The 19,634-nt window shown below is 43.6% G+C and overlaps 1 pseudogene; it reads right to left on the bottom strand.

The window, feature by feature from the left end:
• Positions 1 to 9,203: 9,203 nt before the first annotated feature.
• Positions 9,204 to 10,848, bottom strand: LOC102956113 (annotated as a pseudogene).
• Between the last annotated feature and the right edge of the window lie 8,786 nt (positions 10,849 to 19,634).

The raw sequence follows: 19,634 nt of genomic DNA, 5'->3' as shown, positions 1-19,634 counted from the left end.
GATGATAAAGAGCTAAAGGGGCTTTGTTCAAAAGGCAGTGGAGAGCTACTAAAAACAGATTGACAGCTAAGAAATTCATTTTTCTAACCCTCCTTTAACACAGATTTATCAGGTACCTCCCCTGATCCAAGCACTGTGTTTGGGGCTGGGGACATACTGGGCAAGTTAGATACAGAATTTAGTTTCGCAGGAAAGAAAGACAAACCAGTCATTCTGACACAGCATGATGCATGTTACAACTGGGAAAGTACAAGGTGCTATGGGGACACATAGGTGGGACCCTCAGCCTCATCTGAGGGTGGGGAGGGGGCCCAAGAAGGCTTCCTGGAGTATTTAAGCTATCTGAAGTATGGGAAGGTAGAGCCATGCAGAGGAGCAGAGGAAGAAGCATGCATAAAACCTCAAGGTGAGAAAGAACCCTGATTTGGAGCATTAAAAGAACTTCAGGGTTCATGGAGTAGAAAAAAGAAAGAATTGCAAGATGAGGCCAGAGAAAAGGCCACTGTAACAAATTTGAACTTGGAGGCACTAGGAAAGCAGGAAGTGACACTCAGATTTACATTTTAGAAAAGCACTTCAGTTTTTGGGCATGAGTGACAATTACTCAATGAACATCTGTGGTCTACCTACTCTAGGTCCTAGGCTCCAGAGTTAATGGTTTGGTGGAGGAAACAGACATAGGTTGATGACTGTGCAAAAGGATGCGTAGCGGATGTCAGAACAGTGCTGTGGAGGCTGACTGTGCCAGAAGGAGTTAAGGAAGCCTCACAGAAGAGGGGGCTTTTCTGCTAAGCCATAAGGATGTGTAGGAGTTTGGGCATTTTAGATAGAACAGCAGCCACAAAGATGTGGCATAGGAAAGAGCATGGCCTGTCTAGGCGATGGAAGGAATTCCAGAATGACTTCATTTTGGGTTACACTATGGGAGTGCCCAGAGAGAAGATAGAAGAAGGTCCGTAGACACATCCCACTTGTATGTTTGACATTAGGAATTTCAACTTGAGCCTGCAGCTTGAGAGGGAATCACAAACTCCTTTGAGAATCTGAAGCTCTCTTCAGAAAAATGCACATATGTGCAAAATTTGCATGTAAGTCCCAGGATTCAAAAATTGGCAGTTAAAATCTCACTGCTATAAGCAATAATAATAACAATAAATAAATAAATAAATAAAAATAAAATAAAATAAAATAAAATAAAATAAAATAAAATAAAATAAAATAAAATTTCACTGCTATAAGCAGTGGGGAGCTGGGTGTGATTTGCACTTGAGAATGATCACAGGGGGAAGCTGGAGAGAGACTGGAAGCAAGATCAGTTAGAAGGTTCTTGGGAGATGCTAGGTATAAAGCTCTAAAAGCCTGGCCTGTGATGACATCAGTGGGGATGAAGAATAGGGCCCTATGAGAAAGGCATCAGGAGTGGGATGTGTCAGGATGTTCTGACAAACTGAATGGTGGAGAGGGGTCAAAAATGAGTGACAGGAAAATGGTGGTTCCATTGTCCCCAGTATCTACTCTTCCCTTCCTCCTTAGTAAAAGAATCCTCAATTTTTATCTGGACACATCATCACCCAGAATACTCCATCTCCCAGCCTCCTTGCAGCTTGATGTGGTCATGTAACTAAGTTCTGGCTAATGAGATGTAAGTAAAGTGATGTGTGCACACTCTGGCTCCTGCATTTAAAGGGAAGGGAAATACATTTCCCCCTTTCCACTGGCAGGACTGTGCTGGTAATTCATCTTGATCCATAAAGGTAAGGCCAATACCCTAGCGTTCACAGGGTGGCAAGTCAGAAAGAGCTTAGACCTTCCAACACTGTAAAGCCATCAGATCTGCTCTGGATTATCTATTCCCCATTTATATGTGAGCACAAAATAATCCTTTTACTTGTTAAAGCCATTGTACATTTGGATCTCTGTTGCAGTAGGAACTGGACAAATGCACTCAGCACTTCATGACAGGCTCAAGGGTCTAATGCTGTGGGTAGTGGATTTCAGGAGGGAAGAGCTTGGCAAGGCTCTTGGAGCCTCCTTTCAATGGCTAGATACAATGGATATGTCTTCATGGTACAGGCCCCAGCTCCATGTCCACAGTGACATCACCCAGCCCACAAGGCCTGGCAGAAGGGGAGGTCTTGTGTCACCCTGGGAGACTCCTGAACACAGGCTCTGTATCATAAGGTAGCCAGTCCTTAAGCAAGACAGTGCCCATGAACTGGTCCGGCATGGAAATATGGGCAGGACTAGGGAATGTTCTGAGAAATTTGAATAAAGAAACATGGAACAGCAGAGTTTCATGCAACAACAGTGGGTTATGGCTGGGAAGTAAAAAGAGACAGAGGCCATGAGGTGGAATGAGGCATAAGGAGAGAGAATCCACATGCACAGAGGTCAATATAGACTGTAAGTATGAGATACCAGGAACCATGGGCTGAGAAAAGGAGAACAAAGAAAAGGGTAAGTCTATCAGGTACATGCCTACGGACTGCCTGCTAGGTGTCCCTTCCCATCTGGCATCCACATGACCATGGCAGGAGCTGCCGAGTTCCTACAAGAAAACCTGGCCTCTTGGCCATTGAAGGATGGACACTGGCCACTACGTGGGCCAATTAGGCCCTCTCCCAGGAATTCTGGAGCTGGGATTTAGGAGATACAGTCTCCTGGTTGTCTCAGGTAACACCCGCAGATCTCAGAAGCTACTAGTGGCCAGGTGCAGCCCTGTGGATTGAGGAACAAAAGTGACTGACTCTTCAGCCAGAAAGACTGAAGTAAACAGACTTCTTGGCTTCCCTAGGGCAATCCCTGCTCCCTCCTGAAGACCCCAACAGATACCCACACTTCAATACCATAGTTACCCTACTTGTTTCCTATGCCCAGTCTCCTCTCTGGCCTCTGTAGCATGGTGTCTGGAATCAGCTATCACAGGTGTTGAATTCCAGCTGGACTATTTGGTCACTCAGGCTCTTATTCTATAAACTGGGGATAATAGTTTCCCCTCTGTTCTTGTAAGTGGTTAACTGAAGTATCCACATAGTGCTTGGCCCTTGTGGCAGAAGTCAATACACAGTAGAGCACTTCCCCCTTCCCCTGGCCACTTCAACCTTTCCCCCTAGACCTAGCCTCATAAAAATGGCAGCTTGCCTTCACTAATTACTTAGAACTACCCAGGAATCAGTCTTAAAGGTGTTATATGAAATCATCTATTCTTCACAATAATCCTGTGTAGGTATTGATATCATTCCTGTTGTACATATGAAGAAACCAAAGCACAGAGAGGTTATATAACTCTTCCAAGACCACACAGCTAGTAAATACGAGATCTGGGATTTCAAGCCAAGGAATTCTGGCTCAGTGATCATACACCATTGCCCGCCATATTTCCGGAGCGCTTCTGGCTTCCTTGCCAGTGACCCAGGCTAGGAAGGGGTGCCCAGCAGCAGGGGGTAGACACGGCTGAGGAAACAAAGCTGTTGCAGGGAGCCAGCATTTAGTCAGTGCCTGACTTGCAGGTCCTACTGGGTGTCCCCAGGACAGAGTAGACCAACAGGCAGAGATCTGGGGATCAGAACAGCTCAGGGGTGAGGATTCCCATGTATTCAGCATTCCTGGGGAAGAAAGCAGCCTTCTGCCCAGGACGCAGATAGACTGAACCCCACACTGACTAAACTGCCCTTTCGTAGGTAATTCCTTACTGTTCCAAATCCATTCCTTTACTCTCATCCCCATCCTGGAGAGAGATGGGTCTGGACCAGAGGGAGCCCAGCCAGTGTCTAAGGGGGGTTGCACCTGCCTTCCTCCAGCCTCACTTCCCCCTCCCATACCCCACCCTGCTCCCATGCTCAGTGAAGACCAGGTAACAGCTCTGAGGCCTTTGCTCTGAAACAAACAGAACCGTCCCATTGTTCACTGGGAGGTAGGGGAGACATTCTCTAATCCTCTCTTGCCTTAGAAGTAACGAAATTTCCATTCTTCTCCAGAAGGGAAAACTACAGGAAGAAACTAGATGCCCTCCTCCACAATCCCAGCAGATCCAGAGCAGGACTGGGGTAAAGCTCAGATTCTGGTCTCCATTCTGCCTGCCTATGGAGTGGGATCACGCTGGTCTGTCTTCCACCCTTTAGTGGCTCAGAAGAGCAGGCCTGGCCCTGATGGGGGTCTGGGGGTGGGGGCTGAGGTTCTGAACACCAATCCTCATGTGTGTAGGGGGGTGGTTTCCCCACATCCAGGCAATTCTTGGGCACCAGCTGGTGTCCTACCATTCAGCTCAACTCTGACACTACACCCCTGGAGATAGCATCAGATTCCATAGATTAAAGGTTCCATCCTCCAAGACTGCCCCTTCACACTTCACACGCCAGCCACAAACCCAGGCTGTCACCTGTGCTTCCTACACACTGGCTATAGATTAGAGGTTCCAGTGACCCCCTCCTTGGGCTCAATTAATTTGCTAGAAGGGCTCACACAGAACTCAGACAAACATTTAACTTATTACGTTGTTACTAGTGACCAAGGCATGAGAGCCCCTGGCTCTGGAGGCCCCAAAGGTTTGTCCACTCTCAGCTGACAAAATCTAGAGAGACAAGTGCTGGTCAAATAAGAACGTTTATTCCAGTAAGACCAACACCAGGAAGACAGTGGACTAACACCCCAAGAACTGTCTTCAAGATGCTGAGAATACTTCTAAGTTTATGTAGGGAATATATGGAACAAAGATTGGTGGGTATATGCAGCTAAACAGCAAAGGTCGGGTTGATCACTGTCATGGGGTGAATTATGGGGGGTACGGTGGCATCAGAATAGTCATTATTGCTTGGGGGGTTAGTTTTGGTGCCCATTACAGGATGTTTTGCCTGCTGGGTCCCTTGCTGAAGTTAACAGATAAGCAGGAAGGAAAAAATAAGCGATTAAGAGGAACAGGTTAAAGGCAAATGGAGTCAGTCAGGGCAATGACTGGGTCCTCCTTTGAATCCCCATGTCAAGTCACCATTCCATTTCAACGGAAGGAGGAGGGATGACAGTCATGTCTTCTGTACACTACTTCCTGCTGATCAGGGATGACGTAGGGATGTTGGGATGGAAGACTTTGACAGGGTAGGAGACCTTTGTTTCTTGAGTTCCTTCTGAGATGGACAGCAATCTTCCATGGGGGTTCTCACCCACTTACACGTTGAGTCCTGACAAAAGTCGCTGTCTGGAGGTACCTTCCTAATGCAGGTGTAATGAATCTGTGGCTTGATGCCTGCAAGTTTTGAAGTAGGGCTAGTTAGCATATCGTGAGGACCTGTCCATTTTTCAGTTAACTGATCTTCTGGTCCTTGGTTCTTCCAAATCTTTAGTAGGACCCACTCTCCTGGCTGAAAAAGGGGGCAGTGTCTGCTCAGGAAATGGTTTGATCTTAGAAAAGACGAACTAGGGGCGCCTGGGTGGCTCAGTCGGTTGAGCGGCCGACTTCGGCTCAGGTCATGATCTCATGGAGTTCGAGCCCCGCGTCAGGCTCTGTGCTGACTGCTCAGAGCCTGGAGCCTGTTTCAGATTCTGGGTCTCCCTCTCTCTCTGCCCCTCCCCCGTTCATGCTCTGTCTCTCTCTCAAAAATAAATAAACGTTAAAAAAAAAATTAAAAAAAAAAAAAGACGAACTCGTGTGTAGATGTCAAAATCTGATTCAGCTGCTGCACATATTATTTAATTCTATTTTCATGTTCTAGAAAGGGGAAAACACCCCTTTTACTCAAGTCGAAAGGGTTTCGCATATACCATCTCATAAGGGCTCAGTGGGAGCCCTACTTCCAGAGGCCACCCTTATACAGAGGATGGCAACAAGAAGTGGCTTTTCCCAAGTCAGGCCAGTCTCTTAGCACATTTTAGCAAGGGCTTTCTTTAAACTATGGTTCATTTTTTTCTGTTTTACCTGTTGATGAGGTGGAGGGGAATGATTCCTAACCACAAATTGTTTAAGAAGTACTATTCTACATAATGTCATTGCACATAGCACATTGCATTTTATCTGTTTACGTCTCTCTTTCATACTAAGCTGTGGACTGAGGGCAAGTAGGGAGACTTCATATTTCTTCACCTTTTAATTCCCATTGTGTAGCTTCTGACCGGACAGAGTAGACAATAATAAACTGAATTAATATGTAGGCCCATGCTGGATCACCTAGGACTATGCACGGTGAACATAAGACCAAGGCCTTTGTCCTACTGGACCAGAAACGCTCTAACCCAAATCCCCTTTGTCCAAAGTCAGAATCAGTTCCAGAACTTGGGGAGAGGTTGGGATGACAGATGAGATTGTTACATGCTGCCTTCTTCAAAGGACCACCAGAGCTACATGTTGATACGACAAGGCTGAATTCCTTTTCTCAGTAAGACTTCATCTTAGCAGCATCCTAGAGAGGGGAGAGCCAAGTGGGAGGTCTATGAGGTTTTGGAGTCTGGGTTAAGGCAATTCAGCAGGGTTTTTTTGGTTTTGGTTTGTTTTTAAAAGTTTATTTATTTATTTTGAGAGGGCACACATGCGAGTGGGGGAGGAGCGGAGAGAAAGAATCCCAAGCAGGCTCCTCGAGGTCACCACACACTGTGAGATCATGACCTGAGTCAAAATCAAGAGCTGGATTCTTAACCGACTGAGCCACCGAAGCACCCCCAACAGTTCTTTTAATAAAGCATTTGATTAGGAACACAATATGACGATTTAAGATTGGTGTCCATAGCAAGGAGAGCATTTTTAAGGTAAGGGGCTCAAAAAATCTTGGGAATTAAAATTGTCATTTGATTGAACAATTTAATGATCATTTAAATATTTTTGGGGGGGGCACCTGGATGGCTCAGTCAGTTGAACATCCAATTCTTGATTTCAGCTCAGGTCATGATCTCATGGTTCATGAGATCGAGCACTGCTTTGGGCTCTGTGGACAGCAAGAAGCCCACTTGGGATTCTCTCTCTCATATCTCTCTCTCTCTCTCTCTCTCTCTCTCTCTGCCCCTTCTCCCATTCATGCTCTTTCTCTCACAATAAATAAATAAACTTTAAAAAATAGGTTTTTTTTAAAACTTTGAGGAATAAGTTATTTCAACTTTTATCTTCTGGGCCAGTTTCCTGAAATAGTTAATGTATATTGATGAAGACAGTGGAATGGGAACATCATATTAATGCAGATAGTGGCTGTGTGGGTGTAGAAGGTTTCAACTCTCAGGAGTCAGGTGGCCCAACTGAGGGAGAAGAGAGCCGGGGAGGTTCAGAGCTGATGTGCCCAGACACCTATCAGTTTCTCATCAAGATGCTATAAAATAATCCTGCAACAGGAAACTCTCATCCCTCATAATACGATTGATTTTTAGTCACTGGTCCCATTGGAAGCCATTTGGTCTTTCTCTTCCACCTTCCATCTCCCTCTGATGCTTGACTCCATCATTAGGCTGGAATAACTGCTTAAAATCTTCTCAACCAGAGCCTACCATGGTTTGTGTGAGCATTTGCCAATGGGCAAGTCACATATGACTGCACTGGTGACCTTTTCCATGCCCCTCCTGGTCTGTGTGCAGTCTGGAAGCAGGAGGCCTGCCCTGAAGCTTCCGAAGTGATTATGCTATTGCAGACATCAGGCAAAATGAGCAAGCCCCGCAGGGGCGAGTACTGATGTGTGATAGAAAGGTCAAGTAATGCAGCACACAGCCTCTGCTGGAGAGACACAGACGCATCTGGCCCAGACAAGGAGACCTAATCTAATTTCCAAACAGGAAGAACACAGTTCCCTGGGATGAAACACCAGGGCTGATATGCCTAGAAGCTTATTGGGAATGGGAGGTAGGGGATGACTAGCATTTACTGAGGGCCCGTACAGCAGTTTTTACACAGCATTTCATGGAAAAGCTTAGCATATACACAATCTTTATCAATAGAATAGTATTTTCAACACCCTAGGAAAGAACTTGGTTTATAGGAAATCTATAGCAAACTTTCTCTCTGAAATGAGGGAAGCATTCCCTGTTTGTTTGTTTTTAATCGAGCTGCCCTCTCTTTGATATTATCCAAATGAAGGTACCGGTCGGCAAGGTCAGCAATTTCTCCTGGATGTGTGCTACCCAGCAGGTGAGGTGGGAGCTGACCTCCCCCCAGCTTCAGCCACATCAACAATCCTCTCATCTCATTTGTTAATTGTGAATAAAATAAAAAGATCTGAAGGAGTGAAAAGCCCATTCTTTCTGGAACCTACATCCCATCAAGTGCCGCTCTGTGATACATATTTACTCATTTAGAATTGAGAATGAGGGGTTACTTAAAAAAAATAAATATTTGGGGCGCTGGCTGGCTCAGTCAGTAGAGCATGGGACTCTTGATCTTTGGGTCATGAGTTCAAGCCCCACGATGGGCATAGAGTTTACTTTAAAAAAAAAAATGTAGAATTGGGAATAAGGGAAGCCTTCTTTCCTTCCTTCACTCATTGTAGCTGTCACCTGCTTTTAGGACTCTGATCTCTCTGGTTCTCCTCCTTCAGACCTCCAACTCAGGCTTCTCTTTTTGCTTTGTTTTTGTTTAAAATGGAAAGTTTATTTGCTCAGTACACCAAATAGGATGCAAGGACGGTCATGACAAATATACAGAAATATGCAGATCAAAATAAAACTATAATTTAGTTTAAACGAAGGGAAACATATTAAAATGTTATGACAACATATTCCCAAGAGTTTTTTTTCTTCAGTTAATTTAACTATACATTTCAATAAAATAAACGGTAATGGATTAAGGGGAAGTTAGCTTGTGAATTTTTCTTAAAAATAAAACTCCAACTCTATCAATCCATGCCAGTTAAACACTACAGCTAAAATTTGCAAATAAATGCAAAAGGAGATGAAGGAGTTATTTACCTTTTGTGCTTGAATAATCCAGAGGAAAATGGTTACCACAACTACAGCAGGCAAACCGGTAAGACTGACCAAACTAGAACACAGCGTTGTACTAAATTTCAGTCTCAAATCCTGCTAAATGCTCATCATTAGTATGGCACATTTTGATCCATGATATGGTTTAATACCTAGACAGATCCCAATCTGTCTAGGAAGCACATAGATACTACTGTTGCTTTGTTTGTTTTTAAATATATATACATATTTAAAAAGCCAGGTATACTTCCACATACAAAGGCAGGTTTTCCCCAGGAGGAATTTACAGGCAGTAGTCTGGGGTGCAACATGAGGCTGGGTCATGTTGCACAACCATGAGGTGCTGGGTCAAACTGAAGGAAGGAGTATTTTATCTTCTTTATTTTGTTTTATTTTTTATTTTATTTTATTTTTTTAACGTTTATTTTTTTATTTTTGAGACAGAGAGAGACAGAGCATGAACAGGGGAGGGGCAGAGAGAGAGGGAGACACAGAATCAGAAGCAGGCTCCAGGCTCTGAGCCATCAGCCCAGAGCCCGACGCGGGGCTTGAACTCACGGACTGTGAGATCGTGACCTGAGCTGAAGTTGGACGCTTAACTGACTGAGCCACCCAGGCACCCCTATTTTGTTTTATTTTTTGAAATGTTTATTTTTGAGAGACAGAGAGAGCACGCACATCAATGGGGGAGGGGCAGAGAGAGAGGGGAACAGAGGATCAGAAGCAGGCTCTGGGCTGACAGCAGAGATCGTGAGGTCATGACCTGAGTGGAAGTCAGATGCTCAACCAAATGAGCCACTCAGGCGCCCAAGGAAGGAGTATTTTAAAGTGTCATCTAATTCCATGAGAGCAGCCTGGTTCCCACAACGATAACAGTAACTGGGTGCACTAAAAATGGTAACCACATTCTAATCATGACACCAATTGTATCCCTCCATTACAAGCTGGTGAGCTCGAGAAGCCAGTGTGAGGCCATTCCCATGGTTAAATGTTTCAGAAAAGTCTTATCCACATGTGTAGCCAGCACCACATGGTGAAATACCCCACCCACCACAATCATCTGGATCTGACCACTACACATCACACATTGGGCCCTCATGTGGAACTTCCTGTAAAGGATCCAAGTCTCTTATATGACCCAGCACATCTAGGGATGGAGAGAGGCCACTGTGGAGGCAGAATATCTGTCCATCTACTAAAGTTGTAAGTAGAAGATAATCAGATAGATCTGTAACATATTTCCAAACATTGGCATTTCTAAACTTTCACAGACATTCATTATAAAAGCCATATACTTGGGTAATTTCACAGCTTTCGTGGTTTCCTCTCAATATTGTAATGTGTTCTGAGTAATACGCCTTTAAGGCCACAAGGAGAGTCACAGTCTCCACTGAATAATAGCCTCTGTCTACACAGTCGCCCATGAACAGACAGTTTGTACCTGGTGATTTTCCAGTTCTGAAGAGTTCAATAAGCTCAAGAAATTGACCATGCACATCTCCGACACGGTAACAGAACAACAAACCTCTTGCACATTTTATTCTTTTGTTAAAATTTCCTTAGCCTTTTTGCACAGCATCTGTACTTGGTTCTGTTAAGCTGTTTACACACATGCAGCTCTTTGGTGAATAACTAGCTGTCCATGGCTGCCTGAACCCCTTCCCCCTGTTTCCTTCCCCCTACCCGCCCCCCAACCCTGAGTGCCCCATCCTGCCACCAGCTCCTGGGGAGGTGGGGGGGTGGTGGTGAGGAAGGAGTCTCAGAGCATTTACCCCACCCAAGGCCAGCTGGGGGGGAGGGGTGCTAGCCCACCCAGACGTGCCCTGCTGCTTCTGTGTCCACCTCCTGGGAGGGAGTGAGTGAAGGGTGTGGGGAGGTCAGGATGACTTTGGCCCAGGTCTTTCACTGACCACCAGGTGTCTTCCCACCGCCCCCTCACCCCCACCCCCACCAGCCTCTACCCATAGGCTCCTCTTTTTTTAAGTCCTTTTTAAAGGCTTCATTCTCTGGCCAACACAAACATGAAAAGATGCTCAACATCACTCATCATCAGGGAAATGCAAGTCAAAACTATGATGAGATATCACCTCACACCTATCAGAATGGCTAAAATCAACAACACAAGAAATAAGTATCGGTGAGGATGCAGAGAAAAAGGAACCGTCCTGCACTCTTGGTGGGAATGCAAACTGGTGCAGCCACTGTAGGAAACAGCATGGAGGCTCCTCAAAACATTAAAAATAGTTGATCCAGTAATTGCACTACTGGGCATTTACTGAAGAAATACAAGAACACTAATTCAAAGGGATACATGCACCCCTATGTTTACTGTGGCATTATCTACAATAGTCAAATTATGAAAGCAGCCCAAGTGCCCATCAATTGATGAATGGATAAAGATGTGGTGAATATATATATATAATAGAATATTACTGAGCCATAAAAAAGAATGAAATCTTGCTATTTGCAATAACATGGATGGAGCTAGACAGTAAAATGCTAAGCAAAGTCAGTGAGAGAAAGACAAATGCCATATGAGTTTACTCATCTGTGGAATTTAAGAAATAAAAAAAATGAAGAAAGGAAGGATAAGAGAGACACAAGCTAAGAAAGACACTCTTAACCCTGGAGAATAAACTGATGGTTACCAGAAGGGAGGGGGGGATGGGGATGGGTCAAATAGGTGAAGGGGATTAAGGAGGGCACTTGTGGAGATGAGCACTGGATAATGTATAGAATTGTCAAGTCACTATAGTGCACACCTGAAACTAATATAACACTATCAACCACACTGGAATTAAAATTTAAAACTTAAAAAAAAAAAAAGGTTTCATCCTCAACGCTTTTCCCCTTTCTCCTCAGAATCCTCAGGACTCCTATGATTACTTTCATCCAAATCATTTCCACTCCTAACACCTTTTCCTGACCCACCTGGCTTTGGGTAACGACTATGCTGGAGTGCCTGACACCCTACACTATTGACTGTGTCCAACACCCTGGTCCAGGCACCTGCCTGAACTCCTTCTGATCTCAGGGCATGCAACTCTAAACAAGGGCTCCCCACTGCCTACAGAATTTCTCTAAACTCTAGCCCTGGATTCAAGATCCGGTTTGGTCTGGCTTCCAAACAGCCATCACTACCCTGCTTGACATACCCTCTAGCTCGACACCACCTCTATGCTTTTCTGGCCTCTGAGAACTTGCTTACAATGTCTTGTCTGCTATTACCCAAGAAATCTTTTTGTGCCCAATTTCTGCACGTTCAGATCTCACCCAGGGTTCTCATTTAGTCCTTTAGGTTTGAAGTAGCAAAACACACTGAAGTAAGTAAATCCCAAAAGGCCACCTCTAGTGGGTGTGATATCCTGGAGGTCAATACATGGCACGTGTAACTACCTCGGAGGAAAATCCCATTATACAGTAACTGCTGGTAACAGAAAAAAATACATGGAGAGTCATCTATTCCAAGAAGACAGAAAAACAATAAAATAAACCCAAAGAAAGTAAAATAAGGATAGCAGTAAAATTAAAATCAGAAATCAATAATTCCGAAAACAAAAAATGAGTTTATAAATCAAAAAGCTGAATTGCTGAACATACGGGTGTGCTAGCTAGCTTTACAGAAGAAATGGAAAAGAACACAAAAACACAAAATTAAGATAAAGGGAAACTTGTTAGCGGAAATACAGATAAGTAGGAGACATTATATACCACTATAACTTAATACATTTGAAAGTCTGAACGAAAATTGATGATCTTTCATGAAACTACATATTCCCAAAACTGGGTTGGAAACACATGGAAACCTTAAACAATAACATGTAGAAATAAACACAATTCTCCTCCAATCAGCCCCAGATCATTTCACATGTGAACCTTTCAAATACTGAATGAACAGATTTTTTGATGCTGTTTAAACTATTCAAGAGCATAGAGACGTAAAGGAAATACCTTAACTCATTTTACAAAACTGACAAATGACTGATCTGAGAACCTAATAAAGACAAAACTGCAGACAATTTTACTTGTAAAGTAAGTTGAAAAAGTTTAAGAATATACACACACAAACCACATATAAATTGTATATATCAAATCAAGCCAGCTGTACATTAAATAACACACCAAGACAAGTAAAGTTCATTTCAGGAATCAAGGAATCAAGGAATCAAGGATGGTCTCGTATTAAGAAATTTAGTAATATAAATTAATCTTAAGTAAGTCAGAGACTTTACTATCAAAAATGCATTCATTGGGGTGCCTGGGTGGCTCAGTCGGTTAAGCGTCTGACTTCAGCTCAGGTCATGATCTCACGGTCCGTGAGTTCAAGCCCTGTGTCGGGCTCTGTGCTGACAGCTCAGAGCCTGGAGCCCGTTTCAGATTCTGTGTCTCCCTCTCTCTCTGCCCCTCCCCTGTTCATGCTCTGTCTCTGTCTCAAAAAATAAATAAACGTTAAAAAAATTAAAAAAAAAAAACGCATTCATTAAGATTTGTACACCTATTCCTCCTTATAAGCCTCTTAATAAAATGAAAATAGAGGTGCCTGGCTGGCTGTGTCAGCAGAGCATGTGACTCTCCATCTCGGGGTTGTGAGTTCCAGTCCCACATTGGCTGTAGAGATTACTTAAAAATAAAATCTTTAGGAGAGCCTGGATGGCTCAGTCGGTTGAGCGTCCAACTTTGGCTCAGGTCACGATCTCGCGGTCTGTGAGTTCGAGCCCTGTGTCAGGCTCTGTGCTGACAGCTCAGAGCCTGGAGCCTGCTTCGGATTCTGTGTCTCCCTCTCTCTCTGCCCCTCCCCCGCTCATGCTCTGTCTCTGTCAAAAATAAAATAACATTAAAAAAAATTATTATAAAAAAATAAAATCTTTAAGGGGTGCCTGGGTGGCTGAGTGTCTGACTCTTGATTTCAGCTAAGATTGAGATCCCCAGGTTGTGGGATAGAGTCCTGTGTCAGGCTCTGCACTGAACGTGGAGACTACTTGAGACTCATATTCTCTCTCTCTCTCTTTCTCTCCCTTCCCCCCCATCTCTCTCCTAAATAATAAACAAATCTTTCCAAAAAAAAAAAAAAAGAAAGAAAGAAAGAAAGAAAATGAAAGGTATTCCTTTATCTTAGTGAAAGTATTTCTCAAAACCAAAGCCAGGATGTGTTTAAAATGCTAAAACACCAGAAACATTTCTGATCAAGTCAGATTCAACAGAGGGCCTAATACTAACAGTGTTATTGAATATTATTCTAGAAGCTCCTGCCAATAGAAAAGGACTGAATTACAATGTGTAATTAATAGAAAGGAGGTTGCAAAATTGTCATTATTTACAAAGCATATGATTGCACATCAAAAAAACAAAACAAAAACAAAACACCAGCTTAAGCCTACTAGAAAAATAAAAGTGAGCAAAGAGATTATTTTAAAAATTAACAAAGTGGCACCTGGGTAGTTGGTTGGGTGCCTAACTCTTGATTTCAGCTCAGGTTATGATGAGCCCTGCATCAGGCTCCTTGCTAATAGCATGGAGCCTGCTTGGGATCCTCTCTCTCCATCTTCCCCTCCCTTGCTCATGCTCTCTTTCTCTTAAAATAAATAAACTTAAAAAAAAAAAAAAAAAAAAGAACCTGAGCAGAGGCAACCAAATGGAGTTGCCCCAAATGGAGACCTCCACAAAGTCATGTAACGACAAAGTTCTTGAACAAGTAGGATATATGTGAAGAACTCCAATGCCATTAAGTACAATTCACATACTTAAATGGGAGAACTCCCTCCTAAAGTAAAGCTATTAGAAAAATCTAAAAGAGATGTTAAAATAAATACACTTCAGATATTTGAAGGAAGAAAGAATAGCAGAATTAACCATAAATAGGACGCAGGTGATTCTCTTACCAGCATGACTCAAGCCATTATGGTTTCCAGCCTCACCTGCTCTGCCAGAATCTGTTCTCTATGACTGCCTCCTCTGGCACACAAAGGGGACAACAGGCTGCAGTGACTTTACTTGAAGCCAATCTGATTTTTGTTTCTACACCTGGCTCCATGAGACGGACTCAAGGTTAGGAAGGAGAGAAAGGCAGCAACACAGGGAAGCCGCGGGAGAAGATGATCACATGGGGGCAGGGAAAAGTCACTGCCCAAGAAAAGTAAGCACTTCCCCAAACACCTTTAAGACACTTAAAATTTTTTCATGTGGAATATAAAGAAATCAGGTGGGGAGTGTAGGTAAGAGTGTGGATACTTCATTTTGAGGACCCACTGTTTTTTAAGGGCTTGTCTAGGAAACGGATAGCTTATGAGACCCCTCTTGGCTGGCAGGCTTTTGGTGAGCCAATGGACTATTATCTGCTATCTCAGCCATGTGCCACCTTGGGACCAATCCTTACCTAAGTCAGCATTTAAAAAGCTACAGCCGGGGTGCCTGGATGGTGGCTCAGTTGGTGTAGAATCTGACTTCGGTTCAGGTCATGATCTTGTAGTTTGTGGGTTCAGGCCAATGTTGGGATCTGTGCTGACAGCTCAGAGCCTGGAGCCTGCTTCAGATTCTGTGTCTCCCTCTTTCTCAAGAATAAACAAACATTGGGGCGCCTGGGTGGCGCAGTCGGTTAAGCGTCAGACTTCAGCCAGGTCACGATCTCGCGGTCCGTGAGTTCGAGCCCCGCGTCAGGCTCTGGGCTGATGGCTCGGAGCCTGGAGCCTGTTTCCGATTCTGTGTCTCCCTCTCTCTCTGCCCCTCCCCCGTTCATGCTCTGTCTCTCTCTGTCCCAAAAATAAATAAAAAAAAAAGTTGGAAAAAAAAAATTTAAGAATAAACAAACATTAAAAAAATAAAAATAATTAAAGAAAAAAAAAAAGGCTACAGCCAAGGGGCACCTGGCTGGGTCAGTCAGTAGAGAATGTGACTCTTGATCTGTGGGGGTTGTGAGTTCTGGCCCCACGTTGGGGGTAAAAGTTACTTTAGAAGAAAAAATAAAAGCTCCAGCCAAGCACCCTGCTGTCTACAAGGGACCATCAGTCTTCCAGGTTTCGCCAATGTGGTCTTTCAATTACCTGTCTCCAGGCTGGGGCTGAAGAGAGCTTCCTGGAGGAGGTGATACTAACTGCTAAGTGGAAGGAATTTCCAGGTGACAATGGGGAGGAGGGCTTTGAAGTTCCCGGGAGCAGCCTATGGACAAGGCGAAGGAAGAGGGCAATGCGTTCTTAGAGCTGCCAGTCCAGAGAGGCTGGATGGGGAAGTGTAATGAGATAAGACAGAAACCAGTGACAATCTCTTTAAAATCTTTGTTGCCTCGATTTAATTTTTTTAACCTTTTTTTATTATTGAGAGACAGAGAAACAGAGCATGAGCAGGGGAGGGGCAGAGAGAGGAGGAGACACAGAATCCGAAGCAGGTTCCAGGCTCTGAGCTGTTAGCACAGAACCCAACGAACTCACAAACCGCGAGATCATGACCTGAGCCGAAGTCGGACGCTCAACTGACTGAGCCACCCAGGGGCCCCTACCTTGATTTAATTTTTAAACTTGTTTTCACTGTCTTTTGAGCACATACAGTTTTTTAAATTAAAAATTTCCTAATTAGAATATAAACTCTTGAATGGCAGAGAGTTTGACATATACCTTTCCTCCCAGCAGAGTCCTATCTTCATCTGGAGAGACCTACTGCCAGATGACAATGCTCAAATCCAGAATCCCTGGAAGCATCAAGAGACAATGATGATTAAAACCCCTAAAGACCCATAAGCTTTCTGCCCCTGGTGCACCTAGGCTCTGCTTGGAACACAGATTCTTCTGTTCCTAAACCCCTTAGCAGAGATGGGAGGGGCTCTGGTGCTGGAGGGGCAGGACCACACCCTCCTTACTCTGGGTGAGACAGCAAGGATCTTGCTTTTGAGCCTCACTTCTTTCTTTCTTTAATTGTTCTTTATTGTTGTTGGAGTCTTTTCTTAAAGTTTATTTTATTCTGAAAGAGAGAGAGAGAAAGAAATGCGAGCAGGGGAGGAGCAGAGAGGAGGCTCCACCCTGTCAGCCCAAAGCCCAACAAGGGGCTCAAAACTACAAACTGTGAGATTATGACCTGAGCCGAAATCAAGAGTCAGATGGTCAACTGACTCAGCCACCCAGGCGCCCTGAGACTCACTACTTGCATCAAGTTGTTGCTATGTTAACTTTTTAACAGTTTGCTTGCAAAGTTAATAACTTTCCAAGTAATGGATCGGGGGGGAGGGGGTCCACATGTTCTCAGGAACAATTTAATTTCATGTTATAATTTGGAGCCAATAAGAAAAAAAAAAGCCTAATATAAGCATCTTCTAGGTTTCTGCCTCAGTATGAGAGCTGCTTCTGTCTTGGCATGCTGAGGGAAGGCAGGCTCCCCAGTGGGTTTGAAGAGAAATACCATGTGAGAATCAAGTCTCCTAAAGACAGGCAGAATTCTAGACAGCCTGTTCTGGAGTGGGTAGGACGACGGTAATCATGCTGTGAACAACTATTAAATTCCAAAAGAACAACTTTGTAGGTATGGCTATATTAATGTTTTTCATTTCACTGGCTTTGCAGCTTTGTAATTCAGATATAAGTCTGTCTCCATTTCCTACTTGTAGAAGAGCCGTAAACCCAAGGAGTTTAATGTGCACAAAGCCCAGTATAAGTAATTAGATAACAGAAACTTTTGTAACAATTTTTTTTCTTTAGAAGTCAGGCAAATCTGTGAGGATTTGGCCTTCAAGGAGGGATGGTGCTGCTGCTGGGACCTCGTGCAATCTGTCAGTTTAAGGGCCTGAGTGGGGACAGTGTGTCCCCATATACAGCTGAGGCGGTAGGCTGCCAACAGTTATCTCCAGGACAGACTATTACAAATGTTACCGCTAAAGACATTTTGGTTAGCCCTCCCACTGTTCTATGCAATAGGGAGACTCGATAACTTTGCCTCTCTGATTTGCAAATCCAGATTTTGTTTGGAGAGCATGTTATCATGGAAGAAAAAAGATGGCTGCTGATCTCATTAACTGCAGATGGGACAGGGCAGTTTTTTCCAGATGAACTGTACTCAGAAGATTCATACTTTTCAGGAAATCATGCACCCATTGAAAAAGAAGACTAAAATCATGAAAGCAGGCAAGAAATTTCAGGTAAGTGATTCAGGTCGCTATCTTTATAGTACCCACATGAATGTTCAAAGTATAACAGGTTCTCTGGAGTAGATAAGAGTGCTGTTTATTGAGTAATCTCTACATTCATTGTGGGACTCCAACTTATGACCCTGAGATCAAGAGTCACATGCTCTTCTGACTGAGCCAGCCAGGGGCCCCTGGGGATACCTGCTTATTTAGATGTTGGTCTATTTATAGTTCTGATGAAAACTGGAGATCATCTAGGCTTGCCTGAAACTTCAACTTTGTGCCTGTAAAGGTTACAGTAGTCTTTTATGTTTCAAATGTATTATCTAGTACTCTTGCTTACTTTTTTTTTTAATTTAATGTTTGTTTATTTTTGAGAGATGGAGACAGAGCGTGAGCAGGCAAGGGGCAGAGAGAGACGGAGACACAGAATCCGAAGCAGGCTCCAGGCTCCGAGCTGTCAGCACAGAGCCCGACGCGGGTCTCAAATTCACAAACCAAGAGATCATGACCTGAGCGGAAGTCGGAAGCTCAACCAACTGAGCCACCCAGGCACCTTATTGCTTACTCTACTCTTTAAACCTTACAGTATGCTGTAAGGATTAATGATCTTGTTACCAAACAAGAAAGAAAATTTCACAAGGGTTTTCCACGTCTGAATTGTTATATTATCTCAAAAGTTTAAATAAGGTGATCTACCGCCATTGTTCTTCTAACTGTCCAGTATATTACAATTCCACTGGTGTGCTTGGGAGGGTGAATAATTCTTTGGACTTTTTGCTAGAGTTATGGTGTCATCATGATTAAGTGGTGAACAGCAGACAGTGATAAGCTTCAAGTGATAATGTCTTTATTTTTTTTGCTATGTCTTTAGCTTTGATGATTAAAAAACGAATTCTGTGTAAAACCAAAAGTGATAAAGAAGAGAAACAGAGAAGGAAAAGTCATGCAGTATCTTAATCAAGACTGGGCAACACTGGAGTAGTAAATCTGTTTAGCAGTTCAAGGTCCCAAGGTTTTTGTATTTCCTTTGAAGAACTTGAGTTGACACAGTATGTGGCTTTGACATCATGGACCAAAATACTCCTTTACCTTGGGATGGCAGGTGCAGCAAATCTGCAGGACTCCTCAAAAAACTTCCCTGAATCTGGAAATCATCAGCTTAAACTACAAAGTTTGGCCTTGGCCTTCAAAGTGAAAACCTTGAAAGAAAGGACTGTATGAAGAATCCAGCCTGCACAGTTGGTAAGAATGCTCCATAGTGCATCACCTGGATGCATTCTGTTGCTTCTAACTCTGTGTTGGTTGAACTCTCTGTCCTTTTCTTTATATTAGTCATTTTCTTTTTAAGGAGAGAAAGAGTGTGTCAGTGGGGTAGAGGGGCAGAGGGAGGGAGCGAGAGAGAGAGAGAGAGAGAGAGAGAGAGAGAGAGAGAGAGAGAGAGAATCTTAAGTAGGCTCTATCCTCAGCATGGAGCCTGATGCAGGACTTGATCCTACAACCCTGAGGTCATAACCTGAGCCAAAATCAAGAGTCAGATGCTCAACTGAAGCCACCTAGGAGACCCCCCCCCAATTATTTTTGAGACATAATTGACATATAACACTGTAGAAGTTCAAGGTATACATCATTTTGCCCTTTTTTTTTT

Source organism: Panthera tigris, chromosome C1, assembly GCF_018350195.1.
Source record: "Panthera tigris isolate Pti1 chromosome C1, P.tigris_Pti1_mat1.1, whole genome shotgun sequence".
Classification (NCBI taxonomy): Eukaryota; Metazoa; Chordata; class Mammalia; order Carnivora; family Felidae; genus Panthera; species Panthera tigris.
This window is presented reverse-complemented; position numbering and strand designations above follow the sequence as displayed.